Raw genomic sequence first — 21,295 nt, forward strand, 5'->3', positions numbered from 1 at the left:
CTGAGCTATCTCTCCAGCCCTAAAAGGTATTCCTATTGCTTGAGATGCAAATCAACTCCATGTCTATATAGAACAGTGGCCAGTATCCATATTGTTCTTTAAAAACACAGTAATTTAGTGCCTACTTGTGGGTCTCCTATGTGCTGAGCACTGTCATGGGTATTTCCTGAACCTGACAGCCTCACATTGTGGGGCTCCTGCTGTAAGTGGGTATGGGGCTGCTAGATATGGGGGATCAGTACTCACAGCAGCTGTAGGTGAAGGTCTAGAGGCTATGAACATGATAAATCTGATGCTGAAGGTGACGGTGATCTGCCTGGGTAACAGTGACCAGGTGACCGCTCACCAGGCAGGGAGGGCCCTATCAAATACCGGTTCGACTGTGGCAAGAAAAGTAGCCAAGTGCTGACAAACCACTGATAGGGGGCATGGAATGCTGATTTATTAGCTTGACATGATCTAGAATCACGTGGGGCCCTCTCTTGAGTTAACCAATGTCAGACTACCCGCTGTCCACTGTGGGTGGCAACAATTCCCAGACACGGGGTTTTGAACTGTGCCCGCAATCCAACTGGGCACAAGCAAGAACATGTATGCATTCATTTCTCTCTGCTCCTGACTGTGGATGTGATGTGACCAGCGGTTTGAAGTCTTTGTCTTGCCTTGAATTCCCCCAAAGTAATAGACTAACCTGCAATTGTAAACTGAAATATATCTTTCTCCCCTTGGTCCTCCTCCTTCTTCTTGGTCTTATTGTGTAGCTCTGGGTGTCCCGGAACTCCTTATATATACCAAGCTAGCCTCAAAATTCAGAGATCTGCCTGCCTTTGCCTTCGAAGTCCCAGGTTTAGAGGGTGAGTCACCAAGCCCGACTTAGTATGCTGCTTTTTGTCAGGGTATTTTATCACAACAGAAATGAAATAGAATAGCTGGCTAGAGTACTCTAATGACCCAGACTGTTCTAATTTATAGTTCGTGGCGCTAGCTTCAAATTAGGTGACAGCGATTCGAGAGGCAGCTCTGATCAATAGGTTGGGTTTCTGTTTTAAAGGTGTTGCATTGAGTCAAGCTGACAGCAGCAGTGCTGGGACGAGATGGAACACCTGTAATCACATAGGGAGCTCGACATTGCAAGGAGAAGCCTGGATCTGGGCATCGGTAGCAGGGACAATTAGGTCTCCATGTGATTCAATGACAACTTTCATGACCAGCGCCGATGGGGCTGATGTTAACTCGATCTGATTCACATTCATTTGACTGTCAGGACGCTGAGGCCCGGGTTCAAAAGCAGCTTGCGGTGCTGCGAGTCAAAATAATGGCAGAAGAAAAGGGAGGATAATGGCAAAAGAAACGCTGTGTACACCCACACCAAGACCAGTCCAGAAGTCAGTCTCGTCCCTGCCCCGCACATGACTGTTAGGAAAGAAGGAAAGAAATCTTTGTTGTCTCTTCGCTGCTAACCTCAGAGGTGGCAGGGTAAGGGGTGATCATGCAAAGAAAGCTTCTCCCAATGTACAGTTGCGAAGGTCAGAGGTCAAGAGCAGTCCAGGAACCAACTAATTCTGGGAGCCTACCATTGGTGGAGAGCGTGCACGTGATGTAGCCACCGCCTTCTCGCGAGACTGTCTCCCAACACGTGACTATGGCGTGCGCACATCCGGGCTACGGCCCTGGGCGTCCCCGGCCCCAAGATGGCTGCCTTTTGGCGTCTCCAGCGCTGTTGAATGGAGAAAGCTTTATTGTTCCCTTCGGGCAGGAGTGTTCGTGTTCTCTATGGCGCTGTCAATAAAGAACGGCAGTTTGAATCGGTACTGAACAGGTAACCATAGAAACGGCGCTGGGACTCCGCGTGGAGACCCCTGTTGCGGCGGAGGCTCCAGAGACTCCCTGAGTGAGGGGCGCCCCGGGACCCCTGCGGGACGCGTGCAAAGCACGTAGCGAGCTCCGCTGGACTCGCGTCGGTCGCAGCCGCCACAACCCGCTGTCCTCCGGGCGTGCCCCGGGGACGGCCCTCACTCCGGGCGTAATCTCGGTCGTAGCGTCCCGCGGAAGGACGCGGGACCCTGCCTGGCAATTGCGACCCTTTTTACTCCGCTCCCGGGCTGTGCTGTCCACACCGGCGCCCGGAGGACTCCCTCCCCTCCCTTCTCTCAGCTTTTGTTTACTGCGAGACAAGACCGGTTTATCGGTTTTAAAACAGTTATGGGAAAACAGAAGTCATAGAAAATAAAACTTTAGTTCCCAGAAGTGAAATTGCACGGAGACGCAGCCATGTTCGTTTTTAGTTTTTTTTTGTTGTTTTGCTTTTTTTAAGTGTGTTGTCCGGCCGCTTGCCTTGCCCGTGGGGCGGGGGAGTGCGCGCAGTTGCCTGGCTGCTTTTTTGGCTTTGATGGAAAGGCCCATAAAGCCAGGGTCATTTCTCTCTGGCGCTTTACAGACTTGGCCCCAGGCACAAGTAGATTGAGCGACTGTTCAATTGACACAGTACCCTGGCTTCCATGACACGGTCGAGCTAGTAGTTTCTCATTCTTTGCAATGTTATCTGCCCAGTGTGTGCAGTTGGCCATCTATTTTATGTTTATATGTAGCTTTGCAGTGTATTTTCTCTTCATAAAACGTGTAATGTGATTATGCTGTTTTAGGTTGTGCTAGGTTATAGGGCTGGCAGTGTGAGCCTGTCTCTGGGACACACACACACACACACACACACACACACACACCCTGTATGGTAGCCTAGGTCAAATTGCCTCAGACTGTTAAGTTTTCTCCCTGTGGGAGTGTTCTTCCTTGGAATTGGATCCAAATCTTGATATGGGTGATAGTTGTTTAAGCAATCTAGGGTTAGGGTTAGGAAGTGTAAATTTTCAGTGCTTGGCATAAATTATGTTCACCTGTCAATGTAGACATGATTCTTTTGTGGCAGTATTTCCCATTCCGTCTTTTGTTTGCTTTGAGACAAGATCTCATATAGCCCAGGCTGGCCTGGAAATAAATATTATATTGATAATATATATAACGTATAATAGGAATTCATATGTATCTCCAACTTTGGTCTGAGGTCCTGCTCCTGTCTTCCGAGTGGTGGGGTTCCAGGCATGTCTCTCTTGCTGACTTCACTTAATAGGTTGGATGGGGTTTTTGTTGTTGTTGTATTTAAATGTTTGAAAGAGCTTGGGTAATGCACAGGCACACAGAAATAATTTTCCTTAAAAAAAACCAACAAAACAAAAAACCAAGGCCTGCTGTGTAGCCCAGGCTCACCTTTAACGTGAGATCTTCTTGCCTCAGCTTCCGAATGCTGGGATAACAATTGTGCATCACCCCTGCCTGTCTAGCAAGAATGAATGATTTTACACACCTATCTCATAGCATCATAGATGAGTGGTTTCATTGTGAGCAATTCCGTTTGTGTTAGGTACTGGCACTAAGGCTTAACATGAACTGTCACTTAGTCTGTGACAGAGAGAGTGTTAGGATTAACATTTTCCCCGGGGTTGGGGGTTGGGGTGGGGGTGGCCGGTATTACATGTTTTATGCATAGGGAGCATGGAGCCGAAGTCAACAGATAATGCCATGCTGTGTTCCATCTGCTGTCTTTCCTGCAAGCTTGTGAGATCCACAAGAGTAATGCCACACCTTACATTTTGTGGCCTCCGCTACTAGCCAATGCCACAACTTCATGTATCCATAAGGATAGTAAATATACAAATTTTGAGCATCCATTGAGCAAATACTTAGGAATTTGTTTCACACCAAGAGCTCAGAGCTGGGTGGCTCGGTGCATCGCACAGTCCTTGTCTGCTCTTACAGTCTGGACAGTGTGGCTTCCTCAAAAAAAAAAAAAAAAAAAAAAACAAGTCTTCACTGAAGAAGAGAAAATATCCTAATGGGTCTCGAGTTTTCTTTCTGAGGTGGAGTCTTCTTGGTCTCAAACTGGTAAAGCAACCTGTCCTCCTGCCTCAATGTGCAGTGCTGGATACAGTGTTCTTGCTATTACATGTAATTTAATCTATTTGGAAATACTTACCCAAATTTGGTCCCACATGTATTAAATAACAGTGCAAATTCAGACATGTTGCTAGCAAAATGAGGGGTGGCAGGATAGGAGGTTTTCTATCTTTTGAGGCGGGGAAGACAGATTTCTCTTTAGTGTTTAGAGAACAGCTTTCCCAAGTGGAATTTAGTTGTTCTTCTAAATCATTTAAAAATTACATTAAATAATGTAGAGTGTGTGTGTGTGTGTGTGTGTGTGTGTGTGTGTGTGTGTGTGTGTGTGTAAGAGAGGGGGTGGGGAATGAGGGAAGGAGAGAGAGGAGAATGTAGGTGGTCGGGTGTGGGTGCTTGTCTTTTACTGCTGTGAATAGACACTATGACCAAGGCAACTCTTATAAGAACAACATTTAATTGGGCTGGCTTACAGGTTCAGAAGTTCAGTCCATTATCAAGGTAGAAGCATGGCAGCATCCAGGCAGGCATGGTGCTGGAAAAACTGAGAGTTCTACATCTTCATCTGAAGGCTGTAGTGGACAACTAGGATGAGGGTATTAAAGCCCATGCCATAGCAACACACCTACTCCAACAAGGCCACACCTCCAAATAGTGCCACTCCCTGGGCCTAGCATATTCAGACCATGACAGTGTCTGAATGCAGCAGTGCGATTGAGAAAGAAGAAAGATTGAGTTTCCAGGACTTGGTTCTCTCCTTCCACCCTGTTGTTCCACCAGGAGAGTCTGACCTCAGATGACGGACTGGCAGCAGGTACCCTTAATCCACTGACCACCTCATCAACCCAGAATTTAGTTCTTAAAACCAAGCTAAGCAATTGTCTACACAGAAAGTGTTTAATCATTTTAGTGCTTTAAGCTTGGAGCTGTTTGTGTTCCTCTGTCAGAGACACTTGCATTTTGGGGGGTGTCGGGAATGGAACCCAGGCCTGTACCACAGCAAGCAAGTGCTCTGGGCCTGAGCTACACTTTCAGTGCCAATATCTGCATTTTCTTAGGGGTTTCTGGGGAAATGCTTCATGGTGTCTACAGGGTGTGTTTGCAGTTGATTGTGGATTTCCTTTCAAAGTCATCCGATAAAGTTGCATTCTTTAAGCGAGGCTTGGTGGCACACACCTTTAGTCTGCACTCAAAAGCAAGAACAGGACAGATCTCTGAAAAGCAAGCATCATGGGTCTCTGTCTCAAAAAACAAAAAACATAGCATCCTGTACTTTGGTATGGAATACTTGAAAAGCACCAGGCCTTTTGAATAGGTTTGAACAGAATGAGCATGAGAAACCACAGGCTGGGCTAAACCCAGATTTGCTGGAGCTGTCATATGAAAGAATGGATGTCAGGTTTTGCTTTAAACTGTATGCAGTAACCGTGCTGGACATGTCATCAGAAGATGTCACCCGGGCCAGGGAATGGAGCTGGGAGCTGGCCGCAGAGTGGCATGTTAATGCAGTGTTGAACTGCAAGCCCAGAATTAAATGGCTATTTTGGGCCTGGGTGGGACCTTCCCATCTGAGCTGCGCTGTTTCTACTTTGTGATTTGGGTCTGTTGGGTTTCAGTAAAGAGTAGGTGGCGACGCCAGCTTTGAAGCATAGTAGGAAACTGCAGGAGGGGCCAGGGCAGACCAATTTGTTTTTCAATCTATTTTATTTCAGTTCAAAGCATCAGTGCAGACAGCAGCCCAGGAAAACAAGTCGCACTTTGGCAACACTCAGCTGCATTTGGAGATTGAGGAAGGCTGGGAGGAACCAAAGTACGGCTTGTTTTCCTGGGCTGTCTGTCTGAGATGATGCTCTGAACTGAAGTAAAATAGATTGAAAAACAAATTGGTATGCCCTGTTGCCTCATACTGAGGACTCCTCACAGAAGCCCTCCCCAGCACCACCTGGGCCGACACCCTGGGGAAGGGCACTGGCCCTCAGCCTTTCTCAACCCTCAACCCTGAGAGTGCTTTGGTTTTCTGAGGAAATTGAGTTGGGCTATGTGCTTTTCTGGTTCCAATGGCTTACCTTCCAAAGCTGTCATCTGGATAATGTGGAGAAGCAAGCTACTAACCACATAAGAAGGAGTTAGATATTAAGGACATTTACGTTCAGAGACGAAGCTGTCATTTTCTTCAAGCTACATATTTCATTCGCAGAAAGCGCACTGTGAGACCCTGGCAGCCCTCCAGGGAATGGAGGGCAAAGAAGGGAAGCTCCCTTCCTTCTGTTTCCTTGATGTCATTTAACTCAGATCCCAGAGCCACAACACCGCGTAACTCATTTCCGTACCCAGAGTAAACACAGTCTAACTGACCCACAAAACCCAAGATCTTTAATCTCCAGAGACGTAGTGACTCTCAGTGGATCCATGAGTCCTTTGAAGATGCCTAAGAATCTGCACCAATGCCATTCATTCTTCCTGGAGGAGAGCCCATCACTTTAATCAGATCTCAGAGGGTCCTTGACCCCTCTAAGGAGCAGAGCGGATAATGAATGTTGTATGTAACAACCAGAGTGAAGTCACACAGCCAGTCACTTTGTACAGTCTATGACCTTGACTTCTAGAGTTCTGAAAGTGCCTTTTTATGTTTTGTTTCTTGTATGAAGTGGTCAGACATAATTGACAAGCTTAAGGGCATGCCTTGTGAGTGTTAGGACCTTACCGGAGACTGGTAAGAAGTGGGCAGTTTCTCTTATCAACCTCGTTAGCAGATCCTGCCTGTGTGCCTTGAGTTCCTTATGTCAACAAGGATGATCTTGAATCCCTGGTTCTCTTGCCTTTTCATTGCAATACTGTGATTACCAGTGTGGGCCACCGTATCTTCTTTTAAAAAGTTTGATGTATTTCTTTTTAGTGCAAGGAATTAAACTCAGAACCTTTACATGCTCAGCATGTAGTCTCACATATAGCTTCATCGCTGCTAATCTTTTATATGGTGTGATTTTTAATGTGTTCAACACGGCAGCCACGAGTTGGTTACACGCTCGCCTCTTACGTCAGCTGGAGGCGGTGGTAGACGCTGCCGTGGGTTAAGCCCCTAGTCTGTTGGTCTCTGCTTCCCTTTCTCCTCTGGTCAAAGCTACTGTCACTCAGTGCTTCATGACACTGCAACAGCCTTCTAAATGCAACCGATGAATGTTCATAGATGCTCCTTTAGGGTCTCTACCATTTCCTGTTCAGTACCTAGCACCTTGTCCTGTATTAGGAAGAACTTAGTGTCCACCTGTTAAATGGGCGAATAAACTAGAAAGGAGAAGTGACAGGGAGAGGACATTGGGAGCTGCTCTCCATGCCAGAACTCCATACCAGAAGCCCCTATGCAGCCCTCGGAGCTGTTCTCTACCTTAGCTCACCCAGCACTACCCTGTCAGCAATAAAATGACTGTTGCTGAACGTGCACAAAAGGCCATGCACTGCACTATATAATTATGCCCTGGGTGCCCTCACGGCCACTCAGCATCGACGCTGGCCCTACCCCGCCCCTTTGTTAGAGTCGCCTGAATAAGGAGTTTTCACCTATCTTATTTAGATTTTTACATTTTCTGGCTCTAACCAGAAGTGGAAGCCAGTGAATGCCAGTTTCACTCACGCTGAGTAGGGACATACGTGTTTACTCCAGGAAGGCTGTGCAGCCTGTGAGCCAATCCGCATTTCAAACAAAAAACCACACAGTGGCCCCATGTCCATTTGCTCAAATGACTTCAGCTTTTAGAACTTTGGCCCTGATTATTTGAATATCTAATTTTTTAAGAATTCCATACGTGAGTCCCATCATTTCCACCCCACAATCTCCCCTCACTGTCCCTGACCCCTCTCGTTTCTATGACCTCTTTAATTATTAGTATATGTTTGTGTGTGTGTGTGTGTGTGTGTGTATATATATATATATATATATATATATATATATATATATGGAGAGAGAGAGAGAGAGAGAGAGAGAGAGACAACCTGCCGTGTCTATTTGCCCTATGTATTTATTTTTACAGGTTTATTTAAGGTCCCAATTATTAGGGTTTGTTTTGGTTTTTGTTTTTTTAATTATTACTGTCATGGTGGTAGTAGGTAGGGCCTTTGGGGCATGCTAAAAGGTGCTTTCCACTGAACTAGAATCAACCAGCTTTGCTCCTAGCTCCCATTCCTAAAAACTATGAAGAAAGATTCCGGTCTATTAGTTTGAGGATACGGTTACGGCAGACTCCTTTAGGCTTGGGAAAGCACACGCTGAAGCCTCCATACCAGAACTGCCAAGGGAAGTGAGGCTTAGCTCTGTATAAAGCCTACAGATCGCTTATACATTTTCAGCTCCACTTGTCATGGGATAAGCAGCACAAGGGAGACAGGCGCGCTGTCCTTAGCCTGGCTGTGTTCTTAGCGTTGGCACGAGCTTCCCATCCAGAATGCTTCTCACTCCTGTCCAGACAGCCAACCTTGCTCACGCTTCACTGCCTGCTCCGGCCCCGCCCCTTGGTTTTATTGGAGCCACCAGTCGTGATTGATTTTCTAAGGGCTGCCCTGGTTCGGAGTGCCCAGCTCCTAGCCCGATGTCAGGAAGGTAGAGACTTTAAAGACAGAGACAGTGAAGTTTGCTCTATTAGCCTGTAGGTTTGCATGGCACTGTAACTTTGGAGCGTTTCTCTGAGGGCCTGGCAGTCATTAAGTGGGATCACCCTGGACACAAGCCGCTCATTCAGCTGCCCTCTGCTGTCAGTTGCCCTCAGTTCCAGTCAGGTTAGAACCAGAGGGAGACTTCTGAAGGTCAAAGTCCAGACGGTGGAGTAATTGGCCCCTAGAGTTCTGGGTTTCTTTCCTGGGCTGCAGAATGGTGAGGATGAAATTTTCCCTGTTTCCCTTTGAACATTTTTGAGCAAATAACGATGGAATCCCACAGGCTCTTCGCCAGAGTGAAGGCAGTGGAGAAGCTACACTTTTTTTTGTTGTTAGTTCCTTAAGATAACCCTCTTGTTCTACTCCCCGGTGATGGACTGGGGGAAAGCTAGAGATGAAAGCAATTCCCAATTCTTCAAAGACAAAGGAAGAAGTTAACAGCACAGGAGAGGAGAATAGCGTTGCTCTGTGGAGCGCACAAGGGTACGGAGGGTCCAGTGATCTGAGCATTTCAGTAGGACATGGTGCAGAAAGACAGGTGTCTGGAGTCATTCAGTGCTTCTGGCCTTCTCTGAAAAGGCAGAAGAAAAGGCAGATTTAGGCAGAAAGAGGGCTCTTCTTCCCAGCTGGGCCATTGCTCCCTGAGAGCCAAGTGTCTTACCAAGTAGTGCTGGACATCATGAAGGGCATTGACCCGAGTTCAGTAAGCTCTGCTGTGTAGACAGGCACACTCCATTCACAGACATTGCTGGGAAACTGAGGACGGGGTCATATGAAGCACCCAAGAGATAGCAAGCCGTAAAAGAGAAGAGTTTTGGCTCATGGTTTGGCCAGTGGCCGTTTGACTCTGATGGTTTGGGACCTGTGGTGAGGCTAGGAGCGTGCAGAGGAGCAGAATCGACTTTCCCCTCTAGGACATGCCCCAGTCAGTGCCCGGACCCATACACCCCACCTTCTAAACTTCACCACCTCACAGTAGCTCTCTTCTGAGGGTCACACTTACAGCATGTGGGCTTGTGAGAGCGTTTAAGGTCTGCACTGTGCCAGGGCTTTGAACAGCAGAGACTAAGTATGTTTTACCATTTCCTCAGTTCCAGTGGTGCTGGGGATGGAATCCAGGGCCTCTTGTATGCTGGGTAAGTGCTGCGCACGGGAGCTTCACACCCACTTTCTGAGGTAATTTTAACAAGCACCTTGTTTATTCTGTATGTGGTACCTCTGAGCAGTTGTCCAGATACAAGAGGGCTAGGTCCATCTAGTTGAATGTTCTCAGCCTTGGGTCTTAGAACTTTCTGGTAACATTGTCATCTCTAGCATCAGACTGTGGGTTCATTTACTGACTGCTGCCCTCTGACTTGGGTTCTTGGGCAAATCTCTTCATCTTGCTAAGCCTTCACTTCCTCAGTGGAAAGAGGTTAATATTAGTAACTGACTCACTGGTTTTCAGGATTGTGTCATGCCACTTGTATATGATACTTATACATCATGCTTAGAGGACAAGAAATGCTTAGTGTTACCTACTGCAGATGGGTCCCTATGGCAACCTCACAACTGTCTCCATCTTTCCAGATTGTCTTCCTCATTGCTTACCACTTAGAATATACCGTTGGCCCTGTTTGCCTATGGGTTTCTCATCCATGGATTTAGCCAACCTTGGATTGAAAATATTTGGGGAAGAATGCACCTGTTCTGAACGTGTTCAGAGTTTTCCTTTCCTGAACAACTGCTGGAACAGCTGTTTACAAAGCATTTGCATAGGAGATGAAAGTTTACCAAAGGATGTGCATGGGTAATTCAGAGTTCTGCACAATATTCTGTGAACCTCGGGCCTCTAAAGGCTTTGATAACTGTGGGACTGGAATAAACACATGCACCAAAGGACGGCTGTTTATTGTTGTGAATTTAACAAGGACTTAGGTCTAGGGTGAATTCGCTCAACCCTGGGTCTAATCCCCAGCACCAGTTGACTAACACTGAGGAATGGTAGGTGTCCATAGGATGTCCTAGACCAGTTGATGTGAGATGCAGCTACACGTGTAAGATAGGAAACAGGAAGAGTCTCTTCTAGACTTCTGTCAACAAAGATCTTGAAGATAAAACTCTCAGCTGTGACTCAGAACTGGCCCAGGTCACTTGAGAAGTCCTTGGTCCTGTTATATCGGGGTCTGTATGAAACTCAGATCATAGCCTGGCGCACTTAAGAGAGGCCTGACAGTGTCCCATTCCCCCCTTTCCTAGCCAGCTTCCATCCTAATTTAGCTATGTGAGACGAGAGTGGGAATGTATCAAGTCTTTGCTCTCAAAAGCCGTTGTAATATCTGATATATATCAAAGACAAAAATATAACTTAAAATGATGATGCACAGTAGCAAACACAAACATTTCAGTGGGAAAATGCTTATATTCTTCTCCTTGAAATGTCGTCCTGTGCAGGGCAGTAACAGCTCACTGTGATGAGCGTCTGTGGTGGGACAGGAGCTGTTGATATGTGTGGGCTTGTTTATGTAGAATAGATTATTCTCACAGAGCCTCATGAGCCAAGCAAGCCCTGATATCATCTCCATTTTACACATGAGGAAACTGAGTTCCCGAGAATAATCAACTTGCCTCAGGTCTTAGCTTGTTAGGGGCCAAGCTGAGTTCACCCCTGGGCAGCTCTGTCTAGAGGGCACACTCCAGACCTTTACTGCTGAGCACACAGCCTCTGGCTTCACAGCACTTGTGGGATACTGGGTCCCTGCTGGGGCGCTTTCATTTGTACATTAGATGGGGATTTGGAGTTTGGAGTTTGGCCCTGTGTTAAATGTGTCGTCCAGATGTATTCCCTGCCGAAGAAAGATGTATTCAGATAATCAAGTTAGGAGAACTTGCAAGTCATCCAGGTTTTCAGGTCAGAGCAAAAGGCCTATCAGGGACAAAGCCAAGGGTCTTTTGTACACCTAAGAGGCTGGATTTGAAAGCATTAAAGCGGTGATTGCTTGTTGAGACTCTTGACTGCAAGATGGGGAAGTTGGCATTAAGTATAATGCAGTCACAATCCCCAGTCGCTCATTAGGCGGCTGTGCTGCTCAGGGGATTTTGCAGCAGAGTCTGTGAAGAGTAATCTTGGATGAACTGGATCAGAGCAGCGTGCCCAGAAAGGCACCTAAGTCCCGCAGAGCCTCCTTCTGTTGTAATAGCCGTGCAGAATCGCTTGTTTCTATGAATTAGTCAGCGCCTAAGAGGGTTTGAGCGGTTTGCTATGCTATTTTGATGTTTTTGCTTCATTGTATCTTGTAGAACACCTGGAGAAGACTTTTGTTAGAAGTTGAGAGAATCTGAGAAAAGCAATTAGTTGCCTAGGGTAGCTGTTAGAGGCAGGGTAGGAGTCAGATGCCTGCTCCTGGGGTGGTTATTAGAGGCAGGATAAGAGGCAGATGCCTGCTCCCAGCTTAGAGTTGTGGAGGCCAGCCTTCTCAGTGATCCATAAATTTCTTTTAAAATTTTTAAGTAGTTTTATAGGTTTATTTTAAATTAATGTGTACATGTGTGGGTTAGTGTACATTTGTGCAGGCGCCTATGGACACCAGATCCAGCATCAGTTCCCCAGGACCTAGAGTTACATGAAGTTGTGAGGCACTGTCTCTCGGAAGAACAGATGTGTAACCAAGCGCTGAGGCGTCTGGCTCCAGCCCCCCTTTCTCCAGGCTTTGTCTCCTTGCCGATCTGTCGAGGTGGTGGGGATGCTGAGATCAGCAGGTGCTTGATCCAGGAGCACTTGCTGTGCTCTTGACAGGCCGTGCTTTGCTGGGTTCCCCCAGCCTTTCGGTAGTCCTGTTTGGGAGGTGAGGAACCTTGAGCCCCTCACAAATTCCATAAACATAGTTTGTTTTACAATTGGGGTTCACACCAGCCCTGTGTAGTTTGGTTTACTACTGAACCACGCCAGGGGAGAGAGAACTCCTTCCCCAGAAAAGATGTAGTTCCATCTTTGGTAATGTAAGACATTTGTGACTTCTCTTTCCCTGGATAATGTGGACTTAAACCCCACCCTACACGTAAGGAAAATCCTCCTAGCAGTGTCCTGATTACTAAGGTTTGCACATAGCCGGAGTGTAAATGTTTAGTGGGTGAGCTATGTCAGACTCTGGCATTGAAGCAGTCTACACAGGCTTACCTTAGTTTCTCATGTTTTTAATTTTTTTTTTAAATAGACAGAAACTCAAGTATCCTAGAGTCACTTCAAACTGTGTGTCCAAGGACAACTTTAAACTTCGGATCCTCCTCCCTCTACGTCTTGAGTTCCGGGTTTACGATTATTGGTATGTACCACTGTGCCTGTTTATATGATGCTAGGGCTAGAACCCAGGGCTTCAGGCCTACTAGGCAAGCATAGTACCAACTCAGCTATACCAGAAGCCCCTGGCTTCCCATTTCTTTTAAGTGCCCTGACTGTTAGCACACATTTGAGCATGAGGTAAGGCTCAGTGGCAGAGTTCTTGCCTGCCCAGCATGTGCGAGGCCCATGTTTGTTCTCCAGCACTAATAAATGAATGAGTGAGTGAGCGAGCAAATGAATGAATGAATGAATGAATGAATGAATAGATAAATAAAACTGGTGCATTTTGAATCATATGAAGAAAACAATGAATCCCCTTTAAGACAGTACTTAGGAATAACCACCATTAGCATTAACACATATTTTATGTTCTGTCTGCAAATACATATGCACATACATGTGCTTTTAAAGTACACTTGCACTGAGTACTCGAGCACTGGCTGTTTTCCTTTCCCAACAGGGCATGATGGTGCATGCTCACACTTTCGAATCTGAGACAGAACGATCAGGACTTGGAGGCAGCCCAGTCTACAGGAAACCCTGTGCTTGTGTGTATATGCACATGCTAGAGAGTGTACTGGGTATGGTGGCACATGGCTTATAACCTCAGTACTTCAGAGGCAGGGGCAGACAGGTCTATGCAAATTTGAGGCCAGCCTGGTCTACATAGCAAGGTCCAGTGTGAGACACTGTCTTAAAGCATTGAAAGACAAAGGAAGAGGAGAGGGAAGAGTAGTAGGAGGAGACAGCATTTCTTTCACACTATTAGAAATCTTAAAGTGTGGGCTGGAGAGATGGCTCAGTGGTTAAGAGCACTGACTGCTCTTCCAGAGGTGCTTAGTTCAATTCCCAGCAACCACATGGTGGCTCACAACCATCTGTAATGGGATCCAATGCCCTTTTCTGGTGTCTGAAGACAGCTACAGTGTACTCATATAAATAAAATAAATAAATATTAAAAAAAAAAAAGAAGTCTTAAAGTGTCCATTTTTTTTTCAGAAAATGTATTTAGATGTAATTTATTAGATCTAATTTATTTAGATGTGATTTAGTTTAATTGCATGGTTAGTGTCTGTAACCATTACTTACTAATTTTAGGATCTTTTTTTAGATCACTTCAAAACAGTCCGACTCAGTCACTCTCCTTCCCGCCCTGCAGTCTGCCTCATCCTGTCTCAGGCTCTGAGTTTGCCTTCCGTGGACATTCTCATGCAGGAGGAAGCCCGTGTTAAGAACTTACTTCTTTCTATGGCTAACTATTGCTGCACCCTGTAGAAGTGTGTTGCACCCGTTCCTCAGCTGATGCCCTTAGGTTGTTAACACGGCCTGCTGGGGTTAATGCTCCACTGCGGACGTTTCTGTGTGGCTGTTTGCAGCTCCTCTGAGTGTATCCTGGCAGTGGAGCCATTTGGTGTTTAACATTTTGTTTTTCCTTGAGACAAAGTCTCACTGTGTGCCTGAGCTTTCTGTGTAGTAGATTATAGGTGTGTATCACCACATCCGGTGAGTGTGTTGAGCTTTTTAAGGAACCTCCAGATCGTTTCCCAGGGCAGCTGCAATATCTGCCCGCCCACCTGCACTTCATAGGTTCATAGCCCCACGCCCAGCAGCACATGGCTTTTCTCTCTGCTGTGCTGTCTGGTGGCCTCGCCTGGCCTGAGCAATCCTTTGCTCACATTAAATTGGCTTACGGGTCCTTCCATTGTTATGAATGCTCACCCTGCTATAATGCTCTTATCAGAAAGCTGGTTTCTAAGTGACGGTTTCTGTTCTTTTCTTTGTACTTTCACAATGGTGTCCTTTGACCCTTAGCCAGAGTTGGTTGTTTTGTTTTTGAGCTCCTGTGTAGCTTTGGCTGCCCTAACTCCTGATCTTCCTGCCCTACCCTCCAGGTGTGCAGGTTACAGGTATGTGCCACCATGCCAGGCTCTGAAATCTTTCAGATTACATAAAATCCAGTTTGCGTATTGTCTCTGGTTACTGGCCTTTGGGTATCATATAGATCTGGGCCCTTATGTATGCTAGTCAAGTAGGCATGTTCCTGATAAACGACCTCCAGCCAACAACCTGTTTGAATGGCTGCATAATATTCCCCAAACGTGACCCTATACTATATTTACTTAAAAATCTCTTGTGTTTTAAGTTTATAGAGTTTTTTCAAACCCATTCAAATGCTATTGCTTTGAATACAGTGCAGGTGAACATTCCACATCCTTTCTCTGCACTGATAGAATTCTAGAATGGATCTAAAGGACACATCCACTCTTCCTGTCAGGTATCACTCATTCTGTACTTAATACCTGACATGTAAACTCATTTTGGTAAAACAATCAAGCAGCAGCACCAGTAAATACATTGCTCCCTATCCCCAGATATTCCTATCTTATTAAAGGGCATTTTTCTAGTTCTGGATGAGCAGCCAGGCTCCACTTGACTTGCAGTTTTCCAGGGAAGTTTAACAGTGAGTCCTATGTCAAAAACCACTACTCCCCAGTTAAACATTACCATTGAAAAAGCTTTCTGATTAATTGCCTCCAAATTGTATCCGTGTTTTTAATTTTTTAAAATGTGCATGGGTGTTTTGCCTGTGTGTCTGTCTATGTACCACGTGGATGCATGGTGCTCACAGAACCCAGAGAGGACATCAGATTTCTTAGAAATGGAATTATAGATGCTTGTGAGCTGCCATTTAGGTGTTGAGAATTGAATATTAACTACGGAGCCCCAATGGTTGGTATTAACTCTTTAGCTCCAACGGTTTATATTTTAATCGTAGTCAAAGAAAAAGTAACAAAGGTGCTGTGTACCATGTCCAGTGTTGTACCAGCCTGAGACACAGATTCCTCCCTGCTGAGGGCCTCTGTTGTTTGCTTAGAAGTTGGGTGTTTTAGTTTTGGCCCAAATACAGACATAAGATCCAAAAGCTGCGATCCTGGTTTCTGGCCTTGCTTAGATGTATGAACGACTTGAGTGGGCTACTTAGTTTCTGTCTGTCTCTCCATCCATAAATGAATCGGGTTAAATTGTGTAGTCTCCGAGCATAAGTAAACTGCACGGTTTCCTGACTTCTATTTCTTAGTGTTTGATAGCATCCTGCTGGGTAGCCCACCCTGGCATCTGACTCACCATCCTTCTGCCCTGTGCTGAGGTCATAGGTACCACCACGGCAACTTTCATCACCTTCTTACAGAGGGTCATTTCATGGTGGTGTACATGGGTGGCTGGATTTCTTTTCTAAGTTTTAATCTGGTGATGAATGGTGGAAAGGCAGGCTGAGTAACAATGGGGTGAGGCCTGTGGAGAAAGCCAGGGAGGAGTAAGGCTGAGTGGAACAGAGGGAACGAGGGCTGAGTGTGCAGCCAGCGTGTGGTCGGTGACAGGAAGGGAGCAGGATGAAGCTGAGTCTGAGGTAAGTTGGGAGATTCCTTGGGCTTAGGCAGCTGGGAGCAGGGAGAGGCTGATCAGCCACAGATGGGTGCTCGGAGTGGCCAAAGTCAGTGAGGGGCCTGCTTGGAAAACCTCACTCAGCTCGTGGGCGGAGCTCATCAGAGACCCACATGCATCTGTCACAGGAGAGACCAGGCTGCAGGAGAGTACGGGACCTCAGTGGTGGAAGGAACCAGATACACTGTCATTTGGCCTTGCACCATAATCCTATAACTTGCATCTGGTTTACTCTAATGACCAAGGTGATTTGTGGGGCTTTATCTAAACGTTGGCTCCGCATAGCCAACTTCCTTCTGCTCTCTTCTGTGATTTGTAAAGGGCTTTCTGATGCTGTCTGCTCCAGCCACTTGCGTCTTCTCACAGGTTATTATAAAGAACAGGCGTAGCTCACATTATGGATCCGTTCTCTGATCTATATTGAGTTATTTATGTTTCCCAAGCCCAGCCAACTGTGAGACTCTGCAAGGATAGGGGTTATGTATCTGCAAGGCTGATAGCCAAGTCAGACCTTTTGGTAAATTAAGTTCAGACCATCTGAGGAAGTTTCTTGGCAGCCAGCTAGCTGGCCCATGCCAGCAGCACTATCTTAGATACATAGCTTCTTCACTCAGTCTGTGGCAAAGTGCAGTAAGAACAAGGCATTCCCAACAGGGTGGCTAACACTTCAGCTCTGCTGGGAGAAGCTTGGGAGCCTGGAAGCCCTGGCAGCAGAGAACCTGAGGTACTAGGTGAGAACAGGGAGCCAGGTGATAGGAGGATGAGAAGGGCACTCACTGTGTAAGTCTGGTGACTTGAGGGTGCTCCCACCATCCATATTTCTAGTTTCCTTTCTGTTGCTTTAATAAAACACACCGACCAAAAGCAACTGCGGGGGAGAGGGTCCCTTTTAGCTAACAGGTTATGGTTTGTCATTGAGAGAACAGTGGAGGAACTCAGAAACTTGAAAGCAGAAACCATGGAGCAACACTGCTTGCTGGCTTATGCTTAGCTAGACTTCTTGTAAATAGGCAGATTCAGCTGCCTGGGGAATGTTACTGTCCACCGTGGGCCAGGGCACGGTTCCCACAGACATGCCCATAGGTCAGTCTGATCTGGGCAGTGCTCCAACCGAGACTCCTTTCCTCTAGGCTGTGATAATTAACAACTAATACAAATAAAAGGAAAGAAGTGACTCTCAGAGTTGTCCTCTGACTTCCATATGTTTGCTGTGATACCTTCCCCATCCCCAAAATGTAAAGAATTTATTTAAGGGCAAAGAGCCAGGCAGACCTGCATTTGCGTTGTGCCTAACATTAATGACTATGGTGCTGTCTTGGGCAAGTTCCCTTGCTGGATACCAGTTTCCTCCACTGTAAAATGGAGACAGTATGCTTTCTACCTGACGGGATAGAAAACGCTTAGCTTGTGCTCCTGGCATTGGCATTTAAGAATCAAGGATATGGGAAAGGGGAAGATTTAGTGGACTGGTCAAAAACGATATTTTAATTGTCTCCTCCCCTCCTTGATGAGGAAGGAAGGGTTCCTTCCTGTCTGCAGAGTCTAGGGATGGCCCTACACAGAAAACCTGACAGACGGTGGGTACCATGCTCAGCTGTACAGGAGCCCAGTGGGCACCGAGTGCCTGTGGAGGCACCCTCTGCAGTACCCAGAGGATGTGACTGGCTTCTTCAGCAACTCTGGGGGAGCCGAAGCCACTGCTGAGGGACAAATAGGAGCTGCACTTGGTCTCTGACAGGAAGTTTGTTCTGTCGAGTAACCTGGAGCTGAGTGTGGAGGGGGACTGTGGTCTTTTGAAGCCCTCTCAATATCGCCAAATTCCAAGGCAGCATGTAATATCGAGTTTTAATTTTTGACACCACAAAATAGCGGTCTCGGATGCCATCGCAGGCAGCTTTCAGGGTCTGGCCAAGAGGCTGCTGGGAAGCTGAGATTTGTGGAGGAAGACAGATGCATTCTGTTTAGAAAAGAAATGTCACAGTAGGTCATGTGGAGAGGCGTGGGCCAAGATCTGTTCACTGTACTTGGGTCTGCACATATTAATGGCTTGTGTGCCATCTGTGGCCTTCAAAGGCCCTGCCCAGGTCCTGGTGACCACTTCTGTGCCCTAAGTAAGGAGCAGCTTGTCCTGAAAGGGAACCCTGTTGGGTCTAGTTAGACTGACAGCAGCCAGGGAATCTGAAGGTTCTTGGAAGACCAGCTCGTGGGAATGCAGGCCAGAGGCTCCCTGGTTGTTGCCAAGAGGCTGCGGAGCTGTTTGCCTAACACCTGGCAACTATAGAGATATAGAAGCCTCAGTAGATTAATGCCCAGAGACATTGGGGTATTGTGGCTGCCCTTGTTTTTACTAGAGCCAGGGCAAACGGGAGGGATGTGCAGATAGACTTGTGACTTCATAGACACAAAGTGTTGCTCAACATATTTCAAAATAACCAGATGTGAGCACATGCGATCTGAAGATGTGAGCACATGCGATCTGAGGTTAGTCTGCGGCAGGCAGTGCCTGGTCACTCCGCAGCCTCTGTGTCGCCTGGAGCTCAAGTGCAGAGACTTGGGCCTCATGCTAGAACTTCTGGGTCAGAATTCCCTTTGACAAGATCCCCGTGTGATTCTGAGGCACATTAAAGCCTGGGAAGTTGCTCTGGTGGGTGAGAGGACTTGGCTTCCAGTCAGACAGATGGGATGAGACACTCACTGCCTGTGTAAGGCCTTGGGCTGTCACTTAACATCTTCACTGTCAAGGTCTTACTGTAAACGGAGTGCAATGCCTCGCTGGGCTGTTAGCACTAAACATCTTTTTTTTTTTTGGTTCTTTTTTTCGGAGCTGGGGATCGAACCCAGGGCCTTGCGCTTCCTAGGCAAGTGCTCTACCACTGAGCTAAATCCCCAACCCCAGCACTAAACATCTTAAGAATTCTTAGAAACGTAGTCTGCTTCAGCATTACGGTGGCTATTGGTGATTCTTTGATAAGTGACATCCTAGTATAACTAGAAAGAAAGATCAGGCTGTCGGTGCTGGCAGAAGGCATGGATTAGCAGTTTAGTTGGTCACCAGACACAGTGGCCCCGGAGAGACCAGCCTGGGTTGTGTAACAAGAACCTGTTTTAAGAAACCGAAGCCGGACACTGTTGCTCAGAGATACAGCATTTGCTTAGTTAGCGTCCAGGAGGCCCTCAGTTTGATCCGTGGAACCTCACACAAGGAAGAAATGAGAGTGAAAGGAAGAGAGAAGCAGGGTCTCCTGAACTGCTGGGTGTAGATATGATTAGTTCCCTGACCAGTCCCCTTGAGGAGAGGCTAGAGTGCTTCTGTTAAGCAAGCAGTGATTGATGGCTCAGTGGTGGGAGAAGAGTTGCCTGTAGGAGGAGCTGGGATGGCTAAGTCTTAGCAGTGCGGGCTGCACTGTAGAGCATACAGCCATGTTTGTGTGTCAAACCCAGACTTCCGTCAGGACTCAGCCCCTTATTAGCTATTTGGTTCCTTCACAAAGTATTTAATGTATCTGTGCCTTAGTTTGCATCTGTGCACAAGGTGAATGGGATTGTGAGCTGTAAATCCCAGTACATAAGCGAGCTGTGTGTCCACACAGCTCCTCGCTCAGGAGGTAGCCTCCCAGATCCCTGAATGTATGTGCCATACTGAGTCAGCCCTTAGACCTTCCATGCTGGAGTTCTCGGGAGCTATTCTGGCTGCTTGGAATTCTCAGTGACCAGAGTGTGCCTTAGGAAAGATCACTGGCCCATTGAGGTGTTGCTTAACCAAGAAGACTAGTATTTGGGGCAGAGTGATGATGACGGTGATGGTAAGATTAGAAACATACATGTGAGAAACACAGCCGTGAACCTTGCAGGAGCGCAGGAGAGTCTGCATTCCTTAATACAGCTCTGCCTATCAGGCAGTGTTAGAGAAGATACCAAATGACAGCTGCTTTTGAACTTGAGAAATCCAGGCCCGCTGAAGGCTGCAGTCACCCTTTTCTAACCTCACCAACCGTCCTCGAGTTCTCAGAAATAATTGCCAGGGCTTCCCTTTTAACTTGACTGATTCCTCCGGTAGCTTACATTTGAAATCATCTCTTCGTGTGGAGCAGTCCCCCATCTCTTGTCTTGAGTGTGTGATCTTTGCTCTAATTATGTTGAGAGAGCCCCTTACTTCACCTGGCTCTGGTTGTTTGTGAGCTACTAAACAGCCACAGGGTTAAGGCAGGCTAGGATCAGAGAGCAGCTCAGCCTCTCAGGACCCCAGTCTCTTCCCTTGAAAAGGAGGAGATTGGACTAAGGTCATCTGGTCGTGTGACAGGAGTACGTGACAGATAAAGTAATGAAATTCTGTGCCGTGAAAGCAACCAAAAGGGCTCTCCAAGGTCCCTCAGCTCTGGCTGCCACAGAGCCCAGGCAATGAGACAGAAAGCAAGATCGCAGAGGAGACGGTTATCACTAGAGACATTAAAGCAAGAGGTAGAATTAGTACTGGACCCAAACTGACAGTCTTTGACCAAGAATTAATTAGAATAGTTTTTCTTTCCTGCAGTAGAAAGTCAGCCATTGGGAACCTGCAGCTGGTTACTGACAGACAGCATGGGTAGGATGTCTGGTCGTCTATCTTTGCTGCTGCTCCCTCTCCTGGATCTGACTTCTCCTAATGCTCTGACTCAGTTAGGTTCTTCCGATTTTGGAAGCTCCTCCCTCAAAGTGCCGGTGCCCTGTCCTCTGCTCAGTGTCTGGCCTCACCCACCATATTGCTGTCACCTGCTGTCACTTGGTAGTGACACCTCTGTCACCAGTGCCTGGTGCAGTGCCATGGAGTCCCTTCAAGAAATGTCTCCTATGGCTGGAGCACTTGACCTTTGCCCTCACCTGTTAAGTCATATCTAAGTGGCAAGTACAGCTCCAACCCTTTGCCTTCCCCTGCTAGTCAGCAGGGGCAGAGCCCATCCCTAG

At 46.9% G+C, this 21,295-nt stretch overlaps 1 protein-coding gene across 1 annotated transcript in view; it reads left to right on the top strand.

Annotated features, from left to right (window-relative positions):
* The first annotated feature begins 1,671 nt into the window (after positions 1–1,671).
* Zbtb40 (zinc finger and BTB domain containing 40) overlaps positions 1,672–21,295 on the top strand; it is a 66,874-nt gene continuing 47,250 nt past the window's right edge. Inside the window, exons 1-2 of the mRNA XM_032895902.1 lie at positions 1,672–1,819; positions 12,786–12,893. The gene's annotated coding sequence lies outside the window, so the exon portion shown is untranslated. The remainder of the gene's footprint in view (positions 1,820–12,785; positions 12,894–21,295) is intronic.

Source organism: Rattus rattus, chromosome 1 (genome assembly GCF_011064425.1).
Source record: "Rattus rattus isolate New Zealand chromosome 1, Rrattus_CSIRO_v1, whole genome shotgun sequence".
Classification (NCBI taxonomy): domain Eukaryota; kingdom Metazoa; phylum Chordata; class Mammalia; order Rodentia; family Muridae; genus Rattus; species Rattus rattus.